At 43.7% G+C, this 7,111-nt stretch overlaps 1 non-coding gene across 1 annotated transcript; it reads right to left on the bottom strand.

Annotated features, from left to right (window-relative positions):
* Window positions 1-4,073: 4,073 nt before the first annotated feature.
* Window positions 4,074-4,258, bottom strand: LOC138668166 (U2 spliceosomal RNA). Its single transcript, XR_011319109.1, has one exon. It is a non-coding gene; the product is annotated as a U2 spliceosomal RNA (small nuclear RNA).
* Between the last annotated feature and the right edge of the window lie 2,853 nt (window positions 4,259-7,111).

Raw genomic sequence — 7,111 nt, 5'->3', positions numbered from 1 at the left:
TTCAGGTGTTTCACAGGAATTTTTAGGATGTTTAAATAAAAATGAACATTTAACTTTTTTTCACAAAATATTTAATTCAGCTCCAATTTGTTTTATTTTACCAAGGGTAACAGGAGAAAATGGACCCCAAAGATTGTTGTACAATTTGTCCTGAGTACGCTGATACCCCACATGTGGGAGTAAACCACTGTTTGGGTGCATGGCAGAGCTCGGAAGCGAAGGAGCGCCATTTGACTTTTCAATGCAAAATTGACTGGAATTGAGATGGGACGTCATGTTGCGTTTGGAGAGCCCCTGATGTGCCTAAACATTGAAACTCCCCACAAGTGACACCATTTTGGAAAGTAGACCCCCTAAGGAACTTATCTAGATGTGTGGTGAGGACTTTGACCCATCAAGTGCTTCACAGAAGTTTATAACGCAGAGCCGTAAAAATAAAAAATCATATTTTTTCACAAAAATGATTTTTCGCCCCCAATCTTTTATTTTCCCAAGGGTAAGAGAAGAAATTGGACCCTAAAAGTTGTTGTAAAATTTGTCCTGAGTACGCTGATACCCTATATGTGGGGGTAAACCACTGTTTGGGCGCATGGCAGAACTCGGAAGGGAAGGAGCGCCATTTGACTTTTCAATGCAAAATTGACTGGAATTGAGATGGGACGCCATGTTGCGTTTAGAGAGCCACTGATGTGCCTAAACATTGAAACCGCCACAAGTGACACCATTTTGGAAAGTAGACCCCCTAAGGAACTCATCTAGGTGTGTTGTGAGAGCTTTGAACCCCCAAGTGTTTCACTACAGTTTATAACGCAGAGCCGTGAAAATAAAAAATCCTTTTTTTTCCCACAAAAATTATTTTTTAGCCCCCAGTTTTGTATTTTCCCAAGGGTAACAGGAGAAATAGGGCCCCAAAAGTTGTTGTCCAATTTGTCCTGAGTACACTGATACCCCATATGTGGGGAGGAACCACCGTTTGGGCGCATGGGAGAGCTCGGAAGAGAAGGAGCGCCATTTGGAATGCAGACTTAGATGGAATGGTCTGCAGGCATCACATTGCGTTTGCAGAGCCCCTAATGTACCTACACAGTAGAAACCCCCCACAAGTGACCCCATATTGGAAACTAGACCCCCCAAGGAACTTATCTAGATGTGTTGTGAGAACTTTGAAACCCCAAGTGTTTCACTACAGTTTATAACGCAAAGCCGTGGAAATAAAAAAATCTTTTTTTTCCCACAAAAATTATTTTTTAGCCCCCAGTTTTGTATTTTCCCAAGGGTAACAGGAGAAATTGGACCCCAAAAGTTGTTTTCCAATGTGTCCTAAGTACGCTGATACCCCATATGTTGGGGTAAACCTTTGTGTGGGCACACGGGAGAGCTCGGAAGGGAAGGAGCACTGTTTTACTTTTTCAACGCAGAATTAGCTGGAATTGAGATCGGACGCCATGTCGTGTTTGGAGAGCCCCTGATGTGCCTAAACAGTGGAAACCCCCCAATTATAACTGAAACCCTAATCTAAACACACCCCTAACCCTGACACACCCCTAACCCTAAACCTAACCCTATTCCCAACCGTAAATGTAATCCAAACCCTAACCCTAACTTTAGCCCCAACCCTAACCCTAACTTTAGCCCCAACCCTAACTGTAGCCTTAACCCTAGCCCCAACCCTAACCCTAACCTTAGCCTTAACCCTAACCCTAGCCCTAACCGTAACCCTAACCCTAGCCCTAACCCTAGTCCTAACCCTAGTGGGAAAATGGAAATAAATACATTTTTTTAATTTTTTAATTTTTCTCTAACTAAGGGGGTGATGAAGGGGGGTTTGATTTACTTTTATAGCGGGTTTTTTAGCGGATTTTTATGATTGGCAGCCGTCACGCACAGAAAGATTTTATTGCAAAAAATATTTTTTGCGTTACCACATTTTGAGAGCTATTTCCATATTTTGGTCCACAGAGTCACGTGAGGTCTTGTTTTTGCGGGACGAGTTGACGTTTTTATTGGTAACATTTTCGGGCACGTGACAATTTTTGATCGCTTTTTATTCCGATTTTTGTGAGGCAGAATGACCAAAAACCAGCTATTCATGAATTTCTTTTGGGGGAGGCGTTTATACCATTTCACGTTTGGTAAAATGGATAAAGCAGTTTTATTCTTCGGGTCAGTACGATTACAGCGATACCTCATTTAAATCATTTTTTTATGTTTTGGCGCTTTTATACGATAAAAACTATTTAATAGAAAAAATAATTATTTTTGCATCGCTTTATTCTGAGGACTATAACTTTTTTATTTTTTCACTGATGATGCTGTTTGGCAGCTCATTTTTTGCGGGACAAGATGACGTTTTCAGCAGTATTTATTTTTGTCTTTTTGATTGCGTGTTATTCCACTTTTTGTTTGTTGGTATGATAATAAAGCGTTGTTTTTTGCCTCGTTTTTTTTTTTACCACGTTCACTAAAGGGGTTAACTAGCATGACCTTTTTATAGGTGGGGTCGTTACGGACGTGGCGATACTAAATATGTGTACTTTTATTGTTTTTTTAATTTAGATAAAGAAATTTATTTATAGGAACAATATTTTTTTTTTGGGGGGGGGGGAATTTTTTTACATTTTTTTTACACATGTGAATATTTTTCTTTTTACACTATAATATTGCCCCGGGGGGGAGGGGCCATGATGTTATAGTGTAAGATCGCTGATCTGACACCTTGCTGTGCAGTGTGTCAGATCAGTGATCTGACATGCACATCTGCAGGCTTCACAGTGCCTGCTCTGAGCAGGCGCTGTGAAGCCACCTACCTCCCTGCAGGAACCGGATGCCGCGGCCATTTTGAATCCGGGCCTGCAAGGAGATGGAGGAGGTAAGAGACCCTCGCAGCAACGCGATCACATTGCGTTGCTGTGGGGGTCTCAGGGAAGCCCGCAGGGAGCCCCCTCCCTGCGCGATGCTTCCCTATACTGCTGACACACTGCGGTCATGTTTGATCGCAGTGTGCCGGGGGTTAATGTGCCGGGAGCGGTCCGTGACCGCCCCTGGCACATTGTGCCGGATATCAGCTGCGATAGTCAGCTGACACCCCCCTGTGAGCGCGGCCGATCGCTATGACGTACTATCCCGTCGGTGGTCATACGGGCCCACACCACCTCGACGGGATAGTACGTCATATGTCAGAAAGGAGTTAACACACCCTCCATCCCCCTTTTGTTGCAAATGACTGCGAGAAAGAGAGGGAAATTCAAAAAAACAGACAGGCGAGCAGTTGTCTTCCCGGCTCTCCTGAAGCTGGGCACAGACCCCCCCCCCTACCATGTGGTCAGCAGACTGAAGACGATGCCATTTTACACTGCCTTAGATAGGGCAAGAGCCCATTGTGACACGTGAGAGTTCCGCAGTCAATGGATAAAGGCCCCATTGAGACAGCACGTGAAGGTTCCGTGCACTGATTCTATCTACTGCAGGCAGCGCACCTGATTGGTCAAAAGCATTAGAATACTCAAACAGGTGAAGATGGACAAGACAAGCATATTCAACATCAGCACTGGCACCATTTTCCCTTTTTTTTTTTTTAAATACATATAATACAACGCATTTAAAAGTCAGTGGTCCACAAGAGGGAGACAATGTTTTGCAAAAGAATTCATGCTGACACAAATGTGGTATGTATGGTAGAACAGAACAACTCATTGAATACTTCCATTTAAACACCAAGTGCTGACATCACGGGGCCTAATTTTGTAGATGGCACAGTATATTTGCAACACTGTCACAAAGGCCTAACACAGGCCTACATCTTAACACACCTGTTGCAACCAGTAAAGACAAATTGATTGATTGACTGATTGATTGATTGCATATTGAATGCAATACAATGCTTGACATACATAGGTGAAAGCAAGGCCAGGCAAGGCACACAAAATGTTGCAAATGGTCAAGTGAAATCAAGCAAAATGCAACATTTGGCATCCGAAATGTGCTTCGCTGACACTGAAAAGTATTCACATAAAGGGTTAAAAGACAACTTGCGCTGATTTCAATTCAATCTGTTTTTGGAAACCGGATCAGAGAAGGAGTGCACTGTTCCCGGAGATACTGCAATAACGGGTCAATGCGTGGAGTGGACAAAGCAAACTCCATTTCCAGCTCCCTGTTACAAAAATCCATTTAATATATGGTCCCCAAATAGGGGACATATCAGATATTAAACTGATAAGAACAGATTTTTTTTTTTGAACACTCAGATTACAAGTACCATCACACACACATATATATATATATATATATATATATATATATATATATATATATATATATATATCTATATATATATATATATATATAGATATATATATATATATATATATATACATCTATATATATATATATATATATATATATAATGATGGACCAAATCCATCATCGTGTTCAACAATATTTTAAATTATTGATTTTTTAGCTTTCTTTTGTTTTAAAGAAATAAGCATAACAAATACATTCCCAAAACAACAAAAAGATATTACAAAATTCCTACCAAACTTTAACACAAAACAGTACAGTTCTGTATCTTATCACAAGGTAAAACCTCCTGAGGTTTGATTCCTGGTGAGAGACTTAATAATAGACAGACCATCATTTTCCCGGGATAGGCTGTAAAGCTAAAGAATCAGAGCCTGTGCATATCACATTAACTCCCGAAACCCCAGGCAGCGGGCTCCTAGAAACTACTCAGCCCACGGACAACAGAGAGACGACAAGTGCCGCTGTTTCTCGGCGCCTACGTTGGAGAAGATGACCCTTCATGCAAGTCCTTATCAGACTGATAAGTGTTCTTTTTCTCAAGAAATCCTGCTTAATTCTGTTACACTGTTTGACTCCCATATTTTTGCACTGTTTTGTTGCTACTTATATTCCATTGCTTCCTCCCTGTGAGGAGAACCTGATTCCTGTTATTAAACCCCTCAACTGTTGGTCTGTCTGTTCCGTGGTGACATACTCAGCACCTGCATACTATTACACTTCAGTGACTGAAGATCCAGAGTGAAGTCCTGCCGTGCTCCGCGGTGGAGAATCCTCTTCCTGCGCCGACATCGTGGCTCCGCCTCCTTCCTCGAGGGTAGGTGAACAAACTCTCATCTGATCTAATCCGAGGGAGCGATCATATAGCTGAATAGGTAGCGCCTAGAAGCTTCTGTTGGGATCGCAGAAGGCTGCCTGCTATGGACCTGGTGGTTAGGAGCACCCGGCACGACCTGATAGTTAAACTCACACAGGGCAAGCTCTGGGATGTGGGAACTCTGCTGACCGCAACCCCTAATCCTATCACACAACTAAAAATAGCCGTGGAGCGTTCCTGACTCTCCCTAGACGCCTCTTCACAGCCTAAGAGCTAGCTAGCCCTAGAGATAGAAAATAAAGCCTACCTTGCCTCAGAGAAATTCCCCAAAGGAAAAGGCAGCCCCCCACATATATTGACTGTGAGTAAAGATGAAAGTCACAAACGCAGAAATGAAACAGGTTTCAGCAAAGGGAGGCCAGACTTACTAAACAGACAGAGGATAGGAAAGGTAACTTTGCGGTCAGCAAAAAAAACTAAAAAAGACCACGCAGAGTGTGCAAAAAGACCTCCGCACCGACTAACGGTGCGGAGATGCCACTCTGCATCCCAGAGCTTCCAGCTAGCAAGGCAAAATCATAATATGCAGCTGGACAAGGAAACAATGAACAAATAATAACAAGCAGGAACTTAGCTTCTGCTGGAGTAGACAGGTCACCAGAAAGATCCAAGAGCGAACTGAACCAATGCAGGAACATTGACAGCTGGCATGGAGTAACGATCTGAGTGGAGTTAAATAGAGCAGCCAACCAAAGGATAAACCACGTCACCTGTGTAAGGAACCTCAGAAGCAGCAGCTCCACTCACAGCCACCAGAGGGAGTCCATGGACAGAACTCGCCGAAGTACCATTCACGGCCACAGGAGGGAGTTCGACAACAGAATTCACAACAGTACCCCCCCCCCTTGAGGAGGGGTCACCGAACCCTCACCAGAGCCCCCAGGCCTATCAGGATGAGCCAAATGAAAGGCACGAACTAGATCGGCAGCATGAACATCAGAGGCAAAAACCCAGGAATTATCTTCCTGACCATAACCCTTCCACTTGACCAGGTACTGGAGTTTCCGTCTCGAAACACGAGAATCCAAAATCTTCTCCACCACATACTCCAACTCCCCCTCAACCAACACCGGGGCAGGAGGATCAACGGAGGGAACCATAGGCGCCACGTATCTCCGCAACAACGACCTATGGAACACATTATGGATGGCAAAAGAAGCTGGAAGGTCCAAACGAAATGACACAGGATTAAGAACTTCAGAAATCTTATATGGCCCAATGAAACGAGGCTTAAACTTAGGAGAGGAAACCTTCATAGGAACATGACGAGATGACAACCAAACCAAATCCCCAACACGAAGTCGGGGACCAACACAGCGCCGGCGGTTAGTGAAACGTTGAGCCTTCTCCTGGGACAATGTCAAATTGTCCACCACATGAGTCCAAATCTGCTGCAACCTGTCCACCACAGTATCCACACCAGGACAGTTCGAAGGCTCAACCTGCCCTGAAGAGAAACGAGGATGGAAACCAGAATTACAGAAAAAAGGGGAAACCAAAGTAGCCGAGCTGGCCCGATTATTAAGGGCGAACTCAGCCAAAGGCAAGAAGGACACCCAATCATCCTGATCAGCAGAAACAAAGCATCTCAGATAAGTTTCCAAAGTCTGATTAGTTCGTTCGGTTTGGCCATTAGTCTGAGGATGGAAAGCCGAAGAAAAAGACAAATCAATGCCCATCTTAGCACAAAAGGACCGCCAAAACCTCGAAACAAACTGGGAACCTCTGTCCGAGACGATGTTCTCCGGAATGCCATGCAAACGAACCACATGCTGGAAAAACAATGGCACCAAATCAGAGGAGGAAGGCAATTTAGACAAGGGTACCAAATGGACCATCTTAGAGAAGCGATCACAAACCACCCAAATGACCGACATCCTTTGAGAAACAGGGAGATCAGAAATAAAATCCATGGAAATATGCGTCCAGGGC

Source organism: Ranitomeya imitator, chromosome 2, assembly GCF_032444005.1.
Source record: "Ranitomeya imitator isolate aRanImi1 chromosome 2, aRanImi1.pri, whole genome shotgun sequence".
Classification (NCBI taxonomy): domain Eukaryota; kingdom Metazoa; phylum Chordata; class Amphibia; order Anura; family Dendrobatidae; genus Ranitomeya; species Ranitomeya imitator.
This window is presented reverse-complemented; position numbering and strand designations above follow the sequence as displayed.